This window comes from Phymastichus coffea, unplaced genomic scaffold (assembly GCF_024137745.1).
Source record: "Phymastichus coffea isolate CEN01 unplaced genomic scaffold, Cenicafe_Pcof_1.1 PCOF00055, whole genome shotgun sequence".
Taxonomy (NCBI): Eukaryota; Metazoa; Arthropoda; class Insecta; order Hymenoptera; family Eulophidae; genus Phymastichus; species Phymastichus coffea.
In genome coordinates, this window is record NW_026706866.1 from 361,393 (window position 1) to 384,187 (window position 22,795).

General features: G+C 36.5%; 1 protein-coding gene across 5 annotated transcripts in view; it reads left to right on the plus strand.

Annotated features, from left to right (window-relative positions):
• The window catches only part of LOC131665864 (neuropeptide CCHamide-1 receptor-like), an 89,889-nt gene that overhangs the window by 38,933 nt on the left and 28,161 nt on the right, over positions 1-22,795 (plus strand). The window lies entirely within an intron of this gene.

Genomic DNA, 22,795 nt, shown 5'->3' on the forward strand with positions numbered 1-22,795 from the left:
AGAATAGATATTGACAAAAGGTGAACAACTAGGACTGAAATATAGGAAAGTGTATTAGCTCATTGCAGGAAAATCGGAGATATCAACTAAAAGCAAATTATTACTGTATAAAGCTATACTCAAACTACTTTGGACTTATGCTATTCAACTATGGTGCTACTTCAAACTCAAATATTGAAATCCTGGAAATATTTCAATCGAAAGTTCTACGTAATATCATACGCGCCCCATGGTTCATCTCAAACAAAATTATTCGAAACGACCTACAGGTTCTAACATTTAAAGAAGAAATTTAAAAAAAATTTTACGAAAAATATATCCCCAGGCTACAAAACCATCCAAATAAACTTATCAGCAAACTTCTTAAGACATCTATCACCAACACTAAAATCAAGAAAAATAAACTAATGAATGCATAAATAAATACTAATATATTTTTCACATTCTGAAACAAAGACAGAATACTCACTGGAGTATTCATCCGAATCTCATTTACATATTTCATATAGCAATAACATTTACTTATTGTCTTAAAATATAAGACAGATTGTAAATAAACTTGGCACAATAAAAAAAAAATATTTGGGGATCGAATAAATATTCGCTAAAATATATAAAACAATATTCGCAAAAATACTTACATCAACTAATTTAACTTGATTGTCATCTTTGATCTTCATTTTACAAACGATAGAATTTTAAAAAACTATAGAAATTTTTTAAAGCTTATCTGTTATATTATATTGAAACTAGTTACTTATCGAAAATTTAACGTATTATTATTATTATTATTATTCTATTTTTCCCCATTTGTTACATAAGGCATTACAATGTTTACTTGATAGAAAACATGAAGTGTGTTTATTTATATAATTATCTACTCTTTATCTATTGGTATATTTTTTACGTTAAGAGAAGATCCTTCCGTTACGTCGATATATGTAAAGGGTAATAAATACGATATCATGATTTGCCATCTAATTTCAGCTCTAAATTGAGTTTAAAATTGTTTCAATTTAATGATTGCAAATGAGGACAAGGCAATAATATTTTTCTCTTGCTAGTTTTATTGTAAGAGAGCCACGCGGCTTTATTAAGGGTAGATCGACTGTCACTAATTTACTATTCTATTACGATTTTATTAATGAATTTAACGGAAATGATTTTCAAATATTTATTGTTTATATAAATTTATAGTACTGCGTGACTTCACTCCGCATTTATGCAACGCCTTTTCGTAATGTAAGTTCATAACGACACCGCACTTTATAGCCCGAGCGTGAACGAGGACTTCACTATGGCGTTTCGAACTACTTAGCACGTAAAAATGAGTGGTATGTGCGAATTGAAGGAAAACGTTATAAAATGATAAGCGATACACATGCTATAAGTGATACTCGACGTCACGCGGTTAACTGCCCTCGCTGTGATCAGACGCTAATTCGCCGTGCCTCACTTATGGCATTAGTATCGTTATATAATATATTCAAAGACCGACAAAATTCTGTAATTTCGGTTTACGTGATGAACCACATTGTTAATTTACTTCTTACCTTATCAATCGTAAAAAAGCAATAAGATTAAAAGGTACATTTTTTGATTTCATCTAATCTGCAAAAGGATATTTTTAGTTTGTTTTCATGGTTATGTGCAAATTAAAAATGTCAAATATTCCTCTAAGAAACTCTAGGACTATTACTGAATACAAATCTATCTCTAATTATGATTTCCTCACAAGTGTTCAGTGATTTCGTAAACTTTGGAACCTAGTAAGTCGAGTTTCATAATTTACACGTAGGTACGTTGGCAAAAAGCCAAATGTGAGGCTTTTCATTATAAATCATTAGCGTCAGCTTGTAATTGACAATTATTTACTTAAGATTTTTAAGTTCACCTTTTTCTTTTGTCAATAATGTGGTCTTGTAAATTATTCCATTTGAAATTACTTACGGAAATTTAGCTATATATTTATAGCCGTAGTTCACTTTTAAATAATTATCAATGTCGAGCACGCTTCGCGGGCTCATATTTGTTGTTTCTTTTTTTCACATTCATTTTAACGTATATAAATCAAAACTTTTATTGACGAAATTGAAATTCGAAAATGCAATATGCATTGAATATTCCCCTGATTTAATATGAGATATAGCCAACGATATTATTTATTGGTAAATAAATACGCAATTAGATTGATACTCATGATTGAAAAATGCTATCAATGAAATTTTAAATTACTATCATTCAAAGTGCCAGTCAAAAGAAGTTAAAAATTACGTCGCGGCGTTATTATGCAATGTTTTAATCGACGCCCTGTAGTAAAGAAGCTATTAGCCATGCAAAAAAAAAGGATCAAACCCTGTTTACGAGAAGTATCTCGGGCCAAAATTGTTCGACAATCTGTGCGAATCTAAGAAGCTCGGCAGAAATTCGAAGAAAGGCACGAAAGACTGCAGCGTTGGAGACTTCCGCCCGTTACAAATAGCAAATGAGTCGTATACGCGGTATAAAGGTTCAGATAAGCCAATGTAGAAGGTCGTGGTAATATAGAGCCAAAAAAATTTCGATAACGACTCAAATCAGTCAAGACAAAAAGCATGCGAAAAAAGCATACGAAAGATAAGGGCCAGAGTGAGTCAGAAGCTAGCAAAGTAACCATTACGATGGCTGGAAAGCCAAATTCACAGTTGGCGAAAACGCCCCAAGCACAGAGGACAGGCCAAAGCGGAGATCTGCCAGCAGATTGGACGAGTGCTCAGCGAGGCGGTGTACCTTCGAGTTTAAGACTGCAGCACAAAGTGGTTATATATTCCATGTAAAAAAATTTCACGTTGGATAAAGTTTAACAAAACTTATCATATAAGACAATGCGAAACTTAGTTTTTCTTAAAGTCGCAAATTGACAGTTTGGCAAAGCTTTAGCCAAACTTGCATATTCACGCTAACTTTTCTCAGCTCATCGTCTTTCCTCATCTTCTCTTTTTTAGGCATTAGTACATAGTACATCTGGAAATTTATTCTTCTTTCTCTCACTGTTTTAAAATTTATTATCACTCATATCAAATTCAACTATATATGTATCTATTAATTTATACTCATTTCTCTCTTCATCTATAAAAAAATTATTAATTTAATTTCTTCGTTAAACATTTATCATTGTTAGTAAAAACATTACTTTCGACATTACATTCGAAGTCTTATTATTTTTAGGATCATTTCTCTCATCCTTAACTTTTAAATAATTGGATTGTTTGTTTTCTGTTACAATCTCCATTTTAATAATTACTGTCTTAAATCAATAACTTCTAAACTAATAATATTTATCTACTTTGGCGATTATATAGAGCTTGCATCAGGTATCACATTTGATTTTTTACATACAAATCTCTATTTAATATTTTTTAAAGTGTCACGGAAAGTTATTATGCACGATTGATATAGATCACGTAATAGTTTAAAATCAATTTTCGTATAAATATTAACGAGATCTAGAGAAATTTTTATTAAAATAAATTACGTTAGATACCCAAATTTTCTAAGCGTATTTTAACCTTTTAACCAAATTTCGAGTGATTTTAGTTGGACGAAATGATTCAGTTGTTTATTAAGAATTCAATTGTTAAAACTACCGTAATTCTTTTTGTAATTAAGTAAGATATACTACGGGTATGACAAATTATTGTAAATATCATAACAAATAAGTAACATTTTGTACATGGTCTATTCTCGCTTAAGACAAATACCTCCAGTCGTTAAGGTGATCGATTTTCTTAAAACATTGTACGATAATTGTTTATATGAAGGATATGTTGATATGAATTTTTATGAATTATTAAATCAAAATATCATTTATTAAACAAATATTAATAATCAAAAACCTCTCCTAAAATATTTTCGAAAATTCATATTTCGTTAATCGTTGAAGCATTTAACATCAAACGTTTTCATAAATACGCATTTTACCACGTACTTTTCAGATATTCAAAATAAAAAATAAATTTATTTTCCAAAAGCTTAACTTTTATTTATAACAAATTTAATTTCTCTATTTTTATTTTAAAAATCATTTCTCCATCGCATAGAAATCTGTATTAACATTTTTGTACGTGGCAATTACAAGCTCATAGTAAAATTTCCTGCAAACAATATGTTATAATAAATTTTCAAACATCTATATAACTTACTGCATATGTTCGTACATTTGTGTTATACGCAAATCCAGCAGCAAATTTTGTCCTAATCTCCTCAGCTTTTCAACAATATATAAATTTCTTAGTTTCATTCCATGTCACTCTTTAAAGTTAGTTTTATTCCATGTTACTTTCTAAAGGTAGAGATAATTATTCTAAGGATAAATTTTTTCCCTCTATTATATTTTGGACTACTTACCTTTATAGCACTCTAACTTGCATTGACCTTATTACACCTGTATAATATTACGTGTTGCGCATGCTAAGGGTATAAATAAGGCTGATGAGTGTGATAGCAATAAAATATGTGATAAATATAATAACATGCAGTCATCTAATTTTGAGTTTTTTAAGAATAACGACAATTTTCGTTTAAATACGTCTGAGCTGCAAAATGGTGTACTTGTTTTAGTAAATAAATGGTACAAAAAGTCAAAGAGTTGAAAATACGAGTAGATGTTATAAACGCAGCTAACAAAAGAAATTCTAAAATTATGCAGATAAAACTAAATGCTCTCGCGAATACTCTGAATAATTTATTTCGTAAAGTTTGTGAAAATTCTATTCAAGATAATTGTAGTGATTTCAAAACACAGGATTTAAAAATGAAATACAACTAGGTTCAAAGTTATACCGAGAAAATCAATACATCGTTGTCTGCACCACTCATGTAGAGTCTTCATGAAGTGAAAATGAAAATAGATTACCAATTTTTCTAAAAAACTAAAATTTCATCGAGTAATAAGTCGACTGTAAGTAGAGTATCTTCCTCGTTAAATATTATTTCGCCTACTTTGTAAGATTCTTGCCTATTTTCAGTTAATAGCATAATAATATTACCATTCTTTAATTTTTTATTCTACAATTTTATTGATTGCACTATATAATATTTTATCAGATTTATATAATATATGTAATGCATATATAGATATGTGAATATTTAAAACCTGGACGAGCAATGAGCGTAGTGGACTTCAGAAAATTACGCACTGAATTTGACTCAAATCAGTTTAATCTTCGTTCAAGTCTAAATTTTTTAGCAATAAAATATTACTAGTGTTATACAATTTATTACCTGGATCAACCGATTCTCCGATTCCTAAACTTAACTTATCGTTAGTCTACGGGATCGTAATTCACATTTATGATCCCGTATTCTCGTTTCATATTTGAATAATTATCGTACATTCATTTTAATTAAATGGAAGATTATGATTTAGATCGTTGCGTCGTAACAATTTTTCGCTTACATGTGCTTATGCGTCACTGTTTGTTGACTCAATCACTCGATGCCCCGTCGCATCCGACGAACGAACGACGATCCTGACGCTGCCGAGTCGATCGTGTCCTTGTAATGTTCGCGCTGCTGGCCTGATGAGTTGCTTCGAAGAATGGAAACTCCCGGTCAGTTGGACAGGATTGAGTGTGACGTGTGCCGATGTGGAAATAATTGTCGAGGATACCGTTGACGTCGTTATCAAGGGAGGTGCGGAGGTCCTTGAAGCTATTCGAGATGTTGCTTGAGAGGCGGACGGCGAGCGAAAGAGTGAGCCGCGTTCTCATTGAACATTAGCGGCTTGCCGACGGGCGGCGTTAGCATGAAGATAACACTATGTAGTGGTACGCATTATCGATCGCCACATCAAGCGATTGCTCACACGAGCGCGCGATCACCTGAATTCTTATAAACGGACGTTACAACTACTATAGTGTACTGAGATTCTAATATGTTTTCAGGCAAATTATTAGAAACAAAGACCGAAGCTATAGAAACCCTAGCTCAGTAGGAGCCCTTTATCACGATGCGCGCACTCAATAATTCAGCAAACCTTTGTCTTATGGCTGACGGGGTCATTGTTATTTTATTTTCTACTAGGTGCCCACGCTCGTCAATGAATAACGGTCTTTTCAGATGAGCTTCAATCTTACTCCTTGAACGGAATATATGGTATTCAATATGTGGATGTCAATTAACAAGTTTTTTATTGTTGGAAAAAAACAAGTGCTTTTTTTGTTTAGAAATTCTAATATTTCTTTTATAATTTGATCCTGTAGCATACAAGTTTGGATAGTAGTAAACGTACGAACAATGTATTTCACTACTCTCATATCTATTACAATTTCTAGCAACTTGTTTACGTCTGACGGAGTCAAAGCAGTCTCGACCACTCTCATACAAGTTTGTGGACTTTCATAAATTATCAGCAGGAAGTCTAGTCTTTTGTTTGCTTTATTAATAAATTCTGTATATAATTGTGTACAGAGACAATATTCCGACTCAGCTTTAAAATATGATTCTTTTTTATTATTTCTTCGTAATATGTCAAAGATGTTATTAATTTAATAAGATATATAATAATATTTCCCTAGTTTCTAGTGTCCTTTAGAATTTTTATACTGTGAGCTGGCAATTCTTGTCGTAGATGAATTCCAGTGATAAGGATGGACTTTACTATAGGTAACAACCCTTGGAACTGGAGTTGGGCCTTTGTATTTACGGAAACATCTAGCAGATTTTGGTATTTCTAATGGAGACTGATGAGTTTGTTAATGAGGCTATTGTGAGCAAAGCTTCTTCTTAGAGAGTCATATTTCTTTTTTATATATTGAAGAACTGTTGAAACCGAATACTGTCGAATGTTGCATCCTCCTGGATGTTGTATCCATCAAAGGTACTGCATCAAAAATATAATAAACATTAATTATTATGCCCTGATTGTCTGTAGGGATGATTCGCGTGCGAATGACACTCTACTCGCCACTCCCATATGTCTCTCGGCCTCGACTGTCGTATTCGGTTTCGGCCCCGGTACACCGGATGCGCGCGAGCGATCTATCTCCGAAGGACTTGCGGCACAAAACTGCATACCAGCTTCCTCATTAGTTACAGACTCCTACTTTACTAGCACTCCGACTCCTCCCGACCCAGATGAAATAGGAACCGAATCATTACCCAACTATCCACCCGCGCGAAGCTCCTCTCGAAGCGTAAACGCAGATTGTACTCGACTGCGCTAGTCTCTTCTCGTGTTTCCAATACCACTTATCCATTCGTATCTGACGTGACATAATATCAGAAGGCTAAACGCATGAGTTATACTCGAGTCGAATTCACGCGAGGTACTCGTGAAATGCATGGTCCTGTAGCACCTTCGACTCTCTGACTATGCTCAGGCCACTCCATGAAGGTTACTTCTTCCTGCGAATTTGCCGAGATACGTTAGTGCAACTCAATAAACTCAGGTCGCTGTCCGCCGCACATCAAACTCGTCGTTACACGCGAGAGCCGCCACGGCTCAAACTCTGGTATGCGACACAGAGTATGAGAGGTTGACAAAATTAAACAATAAAAAAATCAGTAAACGAGGAAAATAAATATAAAACAAACAAAATTTACTTACATATAGAAAAAAGTAAAAAAAAAGAAAAGTAAGAACTAAAATGTGAACAATCGTTTGTTATCATCCTCTTTTAGACTGAGAGGAAATGATTGTTTGTTTTCCTCAGTCTTAAACAGGACGATAATAAATGTCACCGAAGTCAATTTTTCAAATTAATCGTTTCTTCTTAGAACAAACGATTGTTTTTCTCAGCCTTGAAAAGCACGATACAAAAGTCATTGACGTATGCTCCATTAACGTATTTTTATAGCAATATAAAAATATTAACAAATATTATATTAATTACATGATTTTCTGTTTAGTATATACAGGACGTAACAAGCAATATTTTCATTTATAATAAAATTTAATTGATCTTTAAAAAATAAATTAAATGATTACATAAAATAACAATCAAACACAACATACCAACTTTTTAACTCCTCATAGCAGACATTTGAATATATATTTGTGGATAGTCCAATAGATTAGACTTCAATAAACTTAGTCTTAATAATTAACCAATGTCATTACATTTAAAAAATAATATGTTTTATACATAGATTATAAAACATTTGTACTCGAACTTATGTCATTTTTTAAATAATAGAAGTTACTTTCATATTTCAGTCTTTAACACTGGCTGGTCCCCTTAATTTAAAACTTACAAACTATATGTTTCTAATGTGTGTCACGTTTTTTAGATAATTTAGAAATGTGAAAATTATATACGTAGAAGCACACAGAATTAAACTATTCTGGATCATTATTATCACTGAAATTATCTTGATCTTCTATATCAATGATTATGTCTAGACATCACTATCGTCACCAATAAGATTTGCATTTTGATCGAAATTGAACTCTCGATGTCTAACTTACCATGTCATTTCAGTGCTAGATTCAAATCCGTGAATTTTTTTTCACAATCTCGTAACTTTAAACAATCTTCAATGTAAAAAATTGACTTAACTGCATTAATCTTTAGGAAGTTTCTATATTTATTTTTAATATATTTTTCTATACTTCACACTCTCTTCACCTGAAAGTTACTGTTCCGGATGCTCGGTAAACAAAAGAGAAAATTATAAAAAGTTCATAGGAGCCTCTAACGTTAACATGTGTGGTCCTCATGCTCGGTTCGAAAGCGCGTGAAACGAAAAGGAAAGGAAAATAAGAAAACTATGCGTCATTCGACCTGCAGTCGCCAATTTAGAATCGAGATCTTAACGCTCGGCCTCATGGTTAAGGTTGGCACCTTCGGAAACTCTCGAGCGCACATGTGCGCCTCGTATTTTTACTTCGCCTGCCTGTTCGATAGCTACCAAACACGGCCTGCGCTCGGCGGATGAAACATAAGAAAAAGTGGGTAGCCGTGATTAATTATTAATCGTTTTAATACGCCAATAGCGCGCGGCAAACTAAAGCAAGGTACAGGCGTAAATAATTGTTGCGGCAGGCGTAGCTATAAGTTCGTGCGCGAAGCTGCACCGAGAAAAATTGCCGGAAAATGGCGCGTGGGTACGAGTGGCCTGAATGCGTCTCTCGAGGTAATTCGCAGGACTGTAGCTGGTCGTAACTCTTATTGCGTTGCCCAGTGAATTGAAAAGGCTGCACTAAAAGGCGCATCGCAAAGTCCATATCACCGTCCTCAAACTTATTAAGCAAGCTCGTGTGTGATCAAGGACCCCTAATAACTCAAAACATACAAGTTCCTTATGTCAGAAAGAAACGGAGGAGGAATTAAAATTTCTCTCCGGAGAATAAGGCAGGCAGTGAGCTACCATCAATGCCGAGTCGTCAGACTTATAAGAGGAGCGGAGTAGCAGACTGCGCGGTCATATGTAGTAGGACAGAAAAAGCTGCTCCCCGGGCCTTTGGACCACGAACGAGGAGAAAAGCCGCAAGAGAGAGGAAAATTTCGACGGTAGCCGGCATCTCTCCTCCTGTCCCTCCCGAGGCGAAGCTAGACACGCGTTAGCCACTAACTAGCTCGTTACCCTTTCGTCGAATAGCTTGCGATTCACGTAAATAACAAATGTCGATTCCTCTTTCTTGTATTGCGTTACTAGTATTAAGTCCGAGTTTGATTTGTTTGTATGTTAGAAATTAAATTACCTAAATTAAATTGCCTAATCGTTAATAAACTTTAAATACCAGTTAATTATTGAGACATATTCGCATTTCCCTTATCCCGAACAGTTACTGTGTGAAGTTGAAAGCACATTGAGTGTAAAATCCGCTAAATCTCGATACGGGTGGATCCCTTCAAAATTTCAAGTTTTTCACAGCATACTAGAACAAATCTGTTTTTACATTTGAAGGTAAATGGAAAATTATTAGATTGTCTACCGATTAATCCTAAAGATTTTGAATCATTCTTTCGTTGACATTTGTTGAAAGCGCGCGAGTAAATAGAAACACTGTGTCATGAATGATACAAATAATGCATTTTCATTCAGTAAACATTTTGTATATTGAAATGGAGTTGTCGAACAAAGCAGTACGCTCCTCTGCGAACCAAATACAAATATAAGCAAAGATGCCTCTTTCCACGCTCAGGTGCATCTCTTCGCAAATGGCTATTTCTTCGCACTAAATCATACTATGTAAACTATATATTTTCTAGTTCCTAATGTATTTTCTAATGAGCGTTCCTATTGTTAATAAAAGGTATAAATACGAAGAACCATCGCTCTGTCTAGCACGAACTTCGTTCCGTGCGGATACCTCTCAGGAGCTCTATCTTACACTTAATAAAGACGTTTAATATCTAACTTATTCGCTTCATTTCAACGCCCGGATTCTAACAATTACCCTCGCGCATATTCTTATCTCGACTATCGCTACCATTGCGCGTAAAATATTGTGAAAAGTGTACATCCAGTTTAATAGATGACAGAGTCTACATACTATAAATACAATCGTTCTAATAATTTTGATGCTAAATATATTGATTGATGTGTTCGAGTTAAGGTGTAGGAGTAGAGGATGAATAGGCCTCGTGAAACGATTTACAATTCATTAAGAAGCGTGTACAAACTCGATACAACAATATTTGCTGATCTAAAACAGGGCGACTAGACAGTTTGAGAGTCACCGAAAATCCACCCAGTCGTCCATGGTCGAGATTTCTTCTCAAGCCCAAGCGTGGGCATTGCTTCTCCAAGCACCGCGATCTCGATTTGTGCCCTCTATCTTTTCCCTTAGGAAAATCGAACCTGTAATTTAATGAGAAAATGTTGACGACGTTAAATCAAACTTATGCTGATTAATTTTCACAGCGCTTTTAAGCTTACTATGATTTTTAATATTATTATAAATCTTCTTTCATAATCTTAAAAGTCTACTAGGAGGTTATATGGTGTAGGATTTCATGCAATTGTATTTCTTGAAAGATAATCATGTAAAACAATAGAGAACGCTCCAGTCATGATAACAATTTATCTAAATAATCAATGTACTCAAACACGATATACCTCTTAAAAAATATTTTTTCCCTCAAGATAATCGAACTTGAAATTAAATCAAAATGTATTGACGAAGTTGCCTGAAACTTGTATCGATTATGTTTCATAGTGCTTTTGAGCTTACTATAATTTCGTTCATTCTAATTTATAGCGTACTTTGTTTCGAAAACTTTCTATTTTATGACGCCATATAACTAAATATGCATATTCGTTCATACCAGTAATAAATTATTGTGAAGTATTAACTGTGTGACATAAAGTTATATACTAATACTCAAAGCTCTCGTTACGTATTCTATTAGTTTGTCTTATAGCAAGACTATATCTTTTATCTCTATTATTATATTTAAAAATCACATTAGCTATTTATTTTTTTATGTATTCGAACTGTAAATGTTTGTTAGATCATTAAAATATTGGCGATCTCATTTATTGACGCCTTTACAAACATACGCTACGAAGTTCGCTTCGTAGCGTATCGCGCTCGCTCAGCCTTTTCCGCGACCAGTTTTCGCGGGATCACGCGAGCGAGATCGCTCAGCGTGCGCGATAAAGTGCGCTTAATTTCCGAAGATCCGTAATCGAGCGAGAGCTGGCGCGCGAGAGATAAAACTAATTGTGGACCCACCGGGCACCGACGGTCCGTCGGTAGAGAGACGACGCCGGCGAAAGTGTAGTCCAGCTGGAATCGGCGCCCTGGCGATGACTGGTGTTGCTGCAGGAAGGGCCGCAGCACGGTCTTTGCTTCGTGGACGGCGAATGGTCGCTGCTTGAACTGGCTCGGCTTCGAACAAATTCTTCCTCCCGGCAAACGTGGCAGTCGCACTGATGGCAGCAGTTCTTCTCCTGCCGGAATCTTAGTCCAGTCTTGTCTTTCTCCAGGCGGCCCTAATTGCTCGAGAGCTCATGCCTAACTGCCCTTGTTCAGACTTTAGCTTACGTACGCACGCACGCACATACACATACAAGTTACTTTTCTTGATATATTCATAATCAAGTATGATGCGTGATGTTCAAAAACATTCAACTCTAATAGATATTTTCGACAAGTTTGACTTTCGAAAACATTAAAATACATGTGAGCTTGTTGAAATTCACTGCTTATTCTTCATATTTCTACAAAACATTGCAAAACATGACCAATAAACGTCTATACAAAGTGACCACTTAATTTCTTCACTATCTTACGCATTATCTTAGGTGCTCGATTCAGTTTTAGCTTCGACGCCTTATAACTAGGATAAGCGAGTAGTGGAAAGGAAAGAAAACAAAAATAATATAAATTTGGTTCGACTTACTATTTATTCAACCACACAAAAGACGGCTTAATGGTATTTGGATGATTGTTATGCTGTTCTTTTCTCCAGGAAAATTGACTTAATTCCTTGTAGACTGAATTTTTATTTTCGGTTACGGTTAGAGGTAAGGTTACGGTAGACGGTAAACTAACTTTTTTCGCTCGCGCACGCCTTTGTAAAACCTGGGGGTGATTGGGAAGAGCATCCCTCTCTCGACTCCTGAAAAACCGTGAAGAGTGGAATGGACGGCACTGTTCTAATTGGCCTCTTAAGATCTTTGCACTTTTCTCTTTTGCTTTCTGGGCCCTAATTCGTGCGGGGGCGTGGAGGAAACCGAGGGCGTGTGCCTAAGGATACGGGCCCTAACTCGAGGGATGGCTCCCCAATTACAATTTTCGTTCTATTTTTTGTATAACTAATGTTTTTTAATACACAAAATCTTATAAATTATCCTTAATAACGGTGGTTAATCTTACATTGTGTCTGAATAGTTTAATGAATAAAACTCAAATTCTATGTATTCTTGACTTGTAGTTTGATTAATAAACTTTGTCCTTTATTTAATCATTATAAAATTGGAAACACAAAATTGGGCATTATAATCATGATTTTTACAGAAACCTCGAATTTGCTTTATATTCGACTTAAATTAGTAATTAGTGACCTAAAACCATCTAATTAAATTATTGTTAATTAAATGCGTTTTTTTAATCCTTTTGACTTAAATAAGTTTTGCGCAATTAATTTGAAAATTTAAATATAAAAAGTCGTTGCCATTTCAATATGATTTAGTACTACTTATTATTTTATATATTAAAATCATTCCTAATTATTACATGTGTCGATTCAACTTTGTGTCGCGTAATGGGCACATATAATTCCAATTATTAATATAGGAGTATTCCGAATATTTTACAGTTGATGTAACTTATTTAGCAAAAACGGTTATAAAACTTCGGAATATTTCCATTATTTGTATTGAAACTTTGTATCTGATCAAAAAACGCGGGAGATTGCAAGAAGTTTTTTACATTTTTTATCTATCATCCTGTAATTTTCTTTATTTAGTCACTAATAAATATTATATAACTCCCTTTCTTATGATAAATTTTTAGGCTTCTAAACAGGTGAAAAACGTTAGAAAAATTGTGATGCAGGATGTAGATAAATTTCCGCATATCTCTTTTTCTCTCTCGCTATATCTAAACTTAGTCAAAAAAAACTTTGCGATCATTCTATGTAAAGTCGGCCTGAGTGCGACAAAAGGGCGAGCATCCCGCATCGCAGGCCGTCTGTTCTGGCTCTTGAATTACGGGCTTTTTCCTCTTTCCGACGTAGAAAGACTTTTCCTATCCTTTATCCGTACTGTAATAAGCATAATAATCTTATTCAATTCCTGATAACATTGAGTATTAGTAAAGACAGTTTATAAAAAAAATAATATTGAACTCAACTTGAAAATAGAAAGACCGTTTTTCATCAAACATTCTGTGTTTTGAAGCGTGCCTCAAGTTTTGTAAATACGAACTTAAAAAGACTTGCGATAAAATTGCTCTTCAAAATAGAATACGACCGCTTTAATACTATAACCGCTAAATATTGAGAGAAATTGAAATACTCCGATAAACTTGGAATATGTTTTCCAAACTTGCGTTTTGAAGACATTGTAATGCGGGATTGGCTTTGCAAGTCGATCTTGCCATTGCAGAAACCAAGCGTAAAAATACATGTACACGCATACTCACAACTTATATTAACTGCTACGGAGAGCCGATCGAGAGCGGGCATGTGTTGAGGTGCGGCGGATATTTGGCAATCTCGTATGCACCGGAGATAAACCTTACAAAAACTATGCAACCGTATGTAAAATTTCTCGCTGAATCTGAATATCTTGGTTATAAATCACGAAAAGTGGTACATTTTCCAGAAAATTCGATTTTCCGATGTATTGTGAAAAACTGAGTTTTCTGGTGCGGAGTCATTCTTATCGGCAAATATATCTCAAAAAAAAAAATACACGTATTTTGGTAAATCCTCTGGAAGATTGCGGTGTTACGAAAAAGAGACTATTGAATTATTTCAAATAGAAGAACATATACAGCTTCCAAAACAAAGTAATAAATTTCGGGCTTCAACAAAAAATAAAGAGCCTTTACAAATATTTTTATGTGACTATGTTTATATTGATTAGTAATTAATAAATAAATGTCATGAATGATAAAATAAGTCTCATCTTATCTAGTTCGTCGGCTACTAAATGAGAAAAATTATTGGAGAGGAGCTATGATTCAGGTAGCAGTGCAATATATGCAAATAATTAAGCAGGATTTATATTTAATGGACAGTTTAATTAACATGTTAAGAACAAAAGAAAATATTAGTATCTAGTAGGCATAAAAAACTCCAGTTCCAAGTGGGGAAAAAGCCAACTAGATTCTAATCAACTTATATAACTAAATTTACAATAACTGATATCGCTAATAAATTACAACAATGCTCGGTTAGCCTTCACTCGGACAAAACGTACATGCGTTGAATGGCCATTCAAAAAAAGGGGGTTGCTTATCAGCTCGACGCGCTATATGAGCAAATACGAGAGGGAGAGTGCCTCCAGTCAGAAAAGGCACGACGCAGCTCCGACGTCTCGGACACGGGTACTGCCCTCACTACGTCGTCGCCTGAAATGGTTAACGAGCAGAATTGCCGCAATGTCGGAGACACTCCAGAGGATATAGCGTGTCCTCAGCTAAAGCCCCAGGCGAGCCTGCCCTTAGCCCCTAGCGCCGCTGATCACTGTTCGCTATGAGAGATCGCACAAACTCGCACACGCACTAAATTAGCGAGCGCAGTCGCACGGGCAAGTGACTGCGAATGAAGAAGCGGATACATTCCTAAGACTACGAGAGGCTGATTAGAAAGAGGATCGAACTCGCTCATCTTCCAAGAGGAACTGTTTCCGCATCTTCCGCTTTTCCTACAAGAGGACAAGAAGCACGCTCTATCTTCCGAGGCCCATTCGCGGGGGCTTATATAATCGGCAGATCAGGAAAGCGGTGCGAAGCCAGTTCGAGCTGACCACCTGGAGCATCAGGGTATACTTTCTCTTGAGTTTTTTGTCCACGAGCCGAACGTTGAGCGCATTCTGGGCTTTTTCCGGACGTGCCGAACTGATAAACAGTTAAATTAACGGCTATATGGTTTTTAATGGGCGCTCGAAGGTCGCTTAGGTCTTTACTTTACTTTACCTTTACTCTTCCTCCTTTTTTTTCTTTTTACGAGTGTCCAGTGCAGCAGTTAAGCGCGATTTCAACTCAAGGCGCGCAAAGGACAAAAAAAAGTGCTTCCACAGATATGTGCAGATGAAGAACTGAACATCGCCAGCATAAGGAGTGAAGAATGTACGTCAATTCAAGAGTCCAATCGTAATATCCAATTAAATTTTTTGCAACAATACGACATCGAGGAAGTAGACGGCCAAATAATGCTTCACATTAATCACTCTTGTATAAATGGAGAAAAAAAAAGTATTTTTGATCATGACTTAAAGATAATTTATATCCAGTAATAGCATATTTTATATTGTATATTTTAATGAAATATTGAATGATATAGATAATAAATAATGATATTGTATTAAATAATCATAACATCAGGAAATTTAGATTCATGCTGGGTTTGGTAATAAAATAAGAATGATTGATGTTTGTTACTAATACATTTGTCGCTCCACTTGAGTTCTCGTGATTCTCGGTACTAAAGGAATGAGATTCCGGAGGTCATGGTAGAGTTAATGAACAGGTTAATGCGAGCTATTGCTGAATGCACCTGAGCTCCGTCGCATGGTTAATGTTTTTTTGTTATTGTTTCTATCCCGTTATCAATCCATATGTCGGCAGAAAATGTAGAACCTGATATCTATGGAAGCATAGTTGCGATCTATCATTTAATTGGATCCGATAATACCAGCAAAATTGGTATAAAAAAAGTGCACTGCAAACAAATTCACATAATTATCTTTTTCTCTGTGGTTGCGATGACTAGAAACATGTATTGAATTCAAACTTTATTTTAATTTTGTAAATAGGATTTTTATAAATAAATATTTCTTATTCATACAGTTGTGTTTGATGAATTCGTCAGCGTTTACATTTACAAAGCAGAATCGTTCTTTATCAAAGTTACAAGTGCCATAATTTTAATGAAGTAAGGATTTATATTTTTCATTACCTGCAAAAAAATGCGCTAAGTAAAAATTACCGGTAACAAGTACTTTGATACGACTACATATTTGAAGATCATTTTATATTACTTATACGGAAATAAATTGTTTAATTTTCGATTCTCAAGTACTCAAATCTCTAAATTTTGGATTTAAAATCGAGCTACAGCATGTCAGCAAAAATTGAACAATTGTTACTCCCTATAGGAGAATTTGCATCAAACTGTATTTGCAACGTATATTCTACGAAAAAGTACCGTTGCGTATAAGCACACATGTCATGTTTTAAGGAAAACAAGTGTAAAAATATATTCAATTCTAGTTGAAATAATATAAAAATTTTAGTCAATAAAATATTAACGTTTCTATGATAAAATCAAATATACATACTAGTACATATCTTTATGATATCAAAATTTTTCGTAAAACGCGCGTGCAGTTATAACGAAAAACGTAATAGATTTATTTAAAAAATAAACGGTTTAAAAATTACATCATCATAATTATGTATTACTAGAAAGATGAAAGTTTAAAGAATCCAAATCTTTTCTAATTTTTCAAAAATAATTATTTTCACTAAAGTTATTAACTTCGGGAAATAAATGAAATAAACCATTTTCGAACATTAAATCGCGTATAACTTCAAAATTAGTGACTTTGTATAATATATATACATTATTATTTCTTGTTTTGAGCTATATTTTCCGATAAAAATGATCCCGCACCGGAAAACATAATAACAGTAGGGAATACTACATAGGATTGCATAGTTTTTATGAGGTTTCTCACCGGTGCATACGGTAAGAGACCCAGCTCCCGGACTGAGGGAGAAAAAGAGAGAGAGAGAGGGACAGACAGACAGACAGACTAACCTGTAATAGTGCTTGCGGGCGTTCATTGACCATTCTTGTAACGGTACATTGCGACCGTGCATTCGTGAGGATCGCTCGTAATGAGAATTGCGCACAACGTATGTCGGCAATTATCCTTAATTTTGTATACCTGCTCGGGTCTTCTGTACATATGAATTTGTATATCCCTTCACTTCTTGTATCATGTGTGCGCGTGCTTCCTTTAATTTGCGGAAGCGTAACAGCTAGAATGCTTTCAAGTACTTCGAGTTCGCGTATAAATAATTCGTTGACGATAAGCCTGGGCAATTGAGCTGGCAATGGTTTAAACTGACTTATTTTTTGCATTACATCCCTTGCGGCTTGTACAGCTGCACGCAGATTCGATGATAAAAAGTAAAGTTTAGTGAAAATCTGTAATCGGCTTACGGTTAGAGTGATTAGTGCCACAAAAATTTTTACTTTGTTAACGAACCGCGAACGTTGGTTAATCCATTGTTGTCAAGTCGGCAGTTTGAGGACACGCGAACGTAAACAGAGTGACGGTCGTGCGGCAGTATCAACAATATGTACATATATACAGTGTTTCGACATTCGAAGTATGTTTGTAGTTAGCTGGTACACTTAAACCGCAATTGTATACGTGGCTTGTCGGATTGCTTTATTAGCGCCAGTAAACCGTGCGCGTGGACTCGCACTTGGAAGTAGAGCAGTGAAGTGCATGATTGATGTTTGTTACTAATACATTTGTCGCTCCGCTTGAGCTCTCGTGATTCTCGGTACTAAAGGAATGAGATTCCGGAGGTCATGGTAGAGTTAATGAAACAGGTTAATGCGAGCTATTGCTGAATGCACCTGAGCTCGGTCGCATGGTTGATGTTTTTCTTGTTATTGTTTCTATCCCGTTATATATTTTGTTTTTTTTTTCTGCACAATGATAGGCATCAGCGACTGAAACGGATACCAGAGCTGTACATGCGTTGTGTATCGAAGCTCCCGGAGATGTGCAAGCTGAAGGAGTACGTCTTGTTTATACCCAGAGATGGTATTAAAGAGGTAGCTCTGCGAACGCATAGACTGAGTACGGTGGTTGAGCTGGAGACTCTCCGAGACCGTGTATTTCGCAAGTACCTATCGTAAGAGCGGCTAGATCCCTGAATTTTGTTTCGGGCGACGCGCCTATCCGGTACAGGAGTATCAGCATAAGGCCGTCCCACCTTCCTAGATGGAAGCTTGCGAGCGTATTTTGAGGAAAGTTCGAAAGGACACCCAGAGGACAGTGTATAGGGCTCGACCGAAATGCGGCTTTCGGATAGCTGTACATATTGAAACAATCTCCTATACAACATTTCATTTCCAATGCAAGCAATGACGGCGAAGATCGACTGGTAATGGATATATATGGTGTGTAATTTTCAGCAGCCAATTGGTTTGCTGGCAGTCGATCGATTGAGAATCATCGGTGCCAAGATGATATGCTAGAAGCCGAGACGGTAGAAAATATCAACTCGCGTAGTAGGCGCAACAGCATTTTCATCGGCTAATTCATCTTGCGCACGTAAGGTGATGAACTTCTTTGGCGCGTTCGTACAGTTCAGCGAGAATAAGCTGGAGCTGACTACAGAGGTAGTCGCGTTGGTTCTTCCTGGACTAGGAACTCCATGATTCGCAGCCAGCCAGAAAGGAACTGTTTCCTATAAGTGACACGGTTCATCGCGAGCAGTCAACGGTACCACTCTCTGGCAACTCACGTATGCCGCGTTTGCGCGAGTAGGCGAGACGCCTTGTGTTGGACCGAGGGAAAGCAATGGTTTCAATTCGCTTTTATAAAAGTCAAACCGGCGAACTGTTTCTCCGCTTTCAAAGCGTGGTCTTTGAAATTTTCCGAGGCTCCAAGCTCGAGGCCAACAGATTTTTAATGAAGTTAAAGTGGTACTCTCGAACTAACAATCTTGTAGATTCTCAAGTACTCTCAGCTTTCGGCGCGATGTTTTTCAGAAGGGTGGACGCATAGCTTGAAAACATCGAGCAGGACTGGAACTCGTTTAAGGAATTCAAGACCGATTCCCGCAGATATTTTTATCGCTACGGCCGTTCCGCGTAGGTCGTATGTACTGAGAGCTGCGCACTATGCGTATCTTTAATTATCCGACATTTGATGTGCGCGCGCGCGCGTGAATAATCTATGTACATCAATCTTCACCTCTCACATCACGTGTGCGTGTGCTTCTGTTGCTTATTGGAAGCTTAGCAGCTAGAATGCTTACGAGTACTCCGAGACCACGTATAAACAATTTGTTGACAATAAGCCTGAGCATTTGCACTGCCAGCGGCTATCACTGTCTCATTTGTTACAACTTATAATGGAACTTTTGCCATTTTTATTTGTAAAAACACCTAGACGACTCATGCTAACCTAAATTTTATAAAGTTCTGAAAACATTAGACATGATGTTAACCTCATGCTATACAAAATTGTTTTTGTTATAAAAGTTTTTCAAATTTTCATAAACTTACGAAGACTTACGTTGAACTTGCAATTCGCAAATTCCAATAAATACGGTAAAATTTAGCTCCGGTTATCGAATCTTGCACTAAACTTATTTCTATTTTTTTTAAATTGACCTTACCAAAAGTACGATTTAGCAAACATCAATAGTCAAAAGAAAAAACTTCATGAAACGTATTTCTGAAAAATGTAAGTTAGTAGAACTTACGTATGTTAAACTTCGTAAACTTTGATGCAAGAGTAAATTTACTTAGACTTCCCTTTTTAATTTCATTGGTGAAATGATAATCAACTTAAACGAATCATCAGCATTTACCAAATTTGAGGAAACGTTATCATTCTTACACGGGTCTCTTCTCACGCTATCGCCTCATTTCAACGGTTCGCAACGCTAAAACTCACCCAGTTGCCTTGTTTATCGGCCGACGTACGAATCTCCGAGAGAGCATTATCCCGCAACGCCTGTGCGCGCGAATATTTCAAGAAAAACAAGCTGCTAAGCACGAGAGCAAACAAAAGAACATCCATCTCTCTATTTGGTTCTTCATTAAACCTAACTTTTGTACGCTCTCTTATATCCACGATTCTTACATAATCATCTAAGTGCTCACTATTTTTGTTATACTTTAATATAAATCCTTTATCATACACGGCGATTCAATCTGGTGATCCTCTCTCTAAATATTGAACACGTCGGCTTCTTGCCGTCAGTCACCGATCGTTTGCCATATGCTCCTCAACCTTTCAACCTATTAATTCGAATGTCTCCGGTTATCCATTTTACGCGTCTTTAGATCTTGATGGATTTCAAAACATATAGCGCCCACTAAAAAGTAACAAAGTAGGGGTCGCCGAACGGTTGACAGTCCTTGCCTGGGAGCATTTCTACGCTTCTTTTGTACAAGTCGCGCAGCTTTGAAAAACATAATCCGCGAAGCAACAAACTTGGCAGGTCGGCAACTATGACGATTGCCTATATGGGTGATCACTAGAGTAATATTCTATCTACCTGAAACGATAGTATGTGCCTAGTTGTTTATTTTTACTATTTAAAAAAAGGGTGTTATATATTTTTAATATTTATTTAAAAGGGCGATCCGCGCTCTATGCATCCGCGTAACCATCGTTCGATAATGCTATATTTTAAGCGGCTTACAGTCTTGTCTTAATATGAAGGAATTTTCGGATAATCAAATAAAAAATTCTTTCCCCTTCGGATCCTTTTGAGTCGATTTATTAATTTGAAAAATTGGCACACATGTCGATGACATTTTGAATCATTCTTTTCTAGGCTGAGAAGGATAAATGATCATTTGTTCTCAATAAAAACGATGAATTTGAGAAATTGACTTTGGTCACATTTGTTATCGCCCTTTTCAAGGCTGAGAAGAACAAACAATCGTTTCTTCTCAGTCTTAAAGAGGGTGTTAACCAACGATCGTTTTGAGAAAAAACGATTCTTTGTTCTTCTCAGTCTTAATAAAGATAATACAAAATGTCACCGAAAAATGTGTCACTTTGATTTCACTTTTTCCATTGGGTTTGTGAATTTAGTTTGTTTTAGATTTTTCTTCTCGCTTGCTTTTTTATTATTTAATTTTTCAATCTCTCGTAGTCTATGTCGCATATCTGAGCTCGAGCCATGCCAAGCCCAGTTAGCCCAGCCAGCATCGTGTTACTTGATGACGACTTTCATATGAACCTCGTGGTATACCGACTTGACAGCATCTTCATCGATATAAAGCTGCAGGCTTGCCAGAGTGACGAGGGCCTCGTCGTTCAAATCGAGGTTAAATACCCGGTACCAGAGGTCCCCTCGCCTGAGCCAGCCTCCTTTTCCTCCTCCTCCTCCTCATCTAAATTTGCCTCCGCCTCCACCTCCTTCTCGCCTGAGCCTTCTTTATTGGACACTTTCTCAAGCCACAGTGGAAAACCAGAGTACAGAATAAGCACGAGGATGCCATGAATTGTTTCGAAGTGCTCTGAAGTTATCGAAACTATTGAGATGCTGCCAGAGCGTTGACGATCATCAGTGTTGGATGTGATTAACGGCTTCTTAAGTTTGCCAGCAGTGCTACAGGCACTCTTGGGAAACAGAGCCCCTGTCGTCTGTTTATATGCGCATATGCAGGTAAGACGCTGAATAAGACGAAATCTATGGACGTAGTGAAATCACCAAGCCATTAATACATCATCGAGCTCAATATTCCAGATAGCAGATAAGCCGCTGTATAAAGCGCAGTCAAAATAAGGCCAAATTGAGGCGATCGTAACCAAAGCTGAGGAATCCTCGACTTTAAAATCGAGTTCGGACTAGAACCGCATGGCTGAGGTGCTTCAGCCGGCATTTGCATGCGGTCGCGGAAAAACGGAAACGGGAGGAGCTCCGTGACTGATCACCTAGCGATACGAGCATTGCTGTCGCTGCAAATTCCGGTGCAAAGTGTATTGATATAGCCGAGCCCAAACTCAGACCAAACTTCGTTTCAAGGAAAGTACTTTCTTTGTGGAGCGCAAGACCACCAACGATCAGAGCGCCCTGAAACCCCTTAACCTCTGGCGGAAGTCGCGCATGGAGTTTGATATCGGTGCCGGCAATCAAGTCATTTCACAGGCAGGTGCCCATAGACGATGGTGAGCAATAGCTGTCAGAATTTCCAGACACGAGACTGCACTTTTCACAGAACCTTGAGTATATTCGCATATGGCTGGACAGCTAGCGCCAAGTCTAGTGTCTATGACCAGGGATGTAAGTTTTCAGGTGGACGATTTAGTTTGACGTCGATCACATGCTTTAAGTCGTGGCCTCAGATACTTACGTGCTCGCCACGGATAATCGAGAGCAGGTCAACGACGTACACGTGAAAGAGTTAATAATATA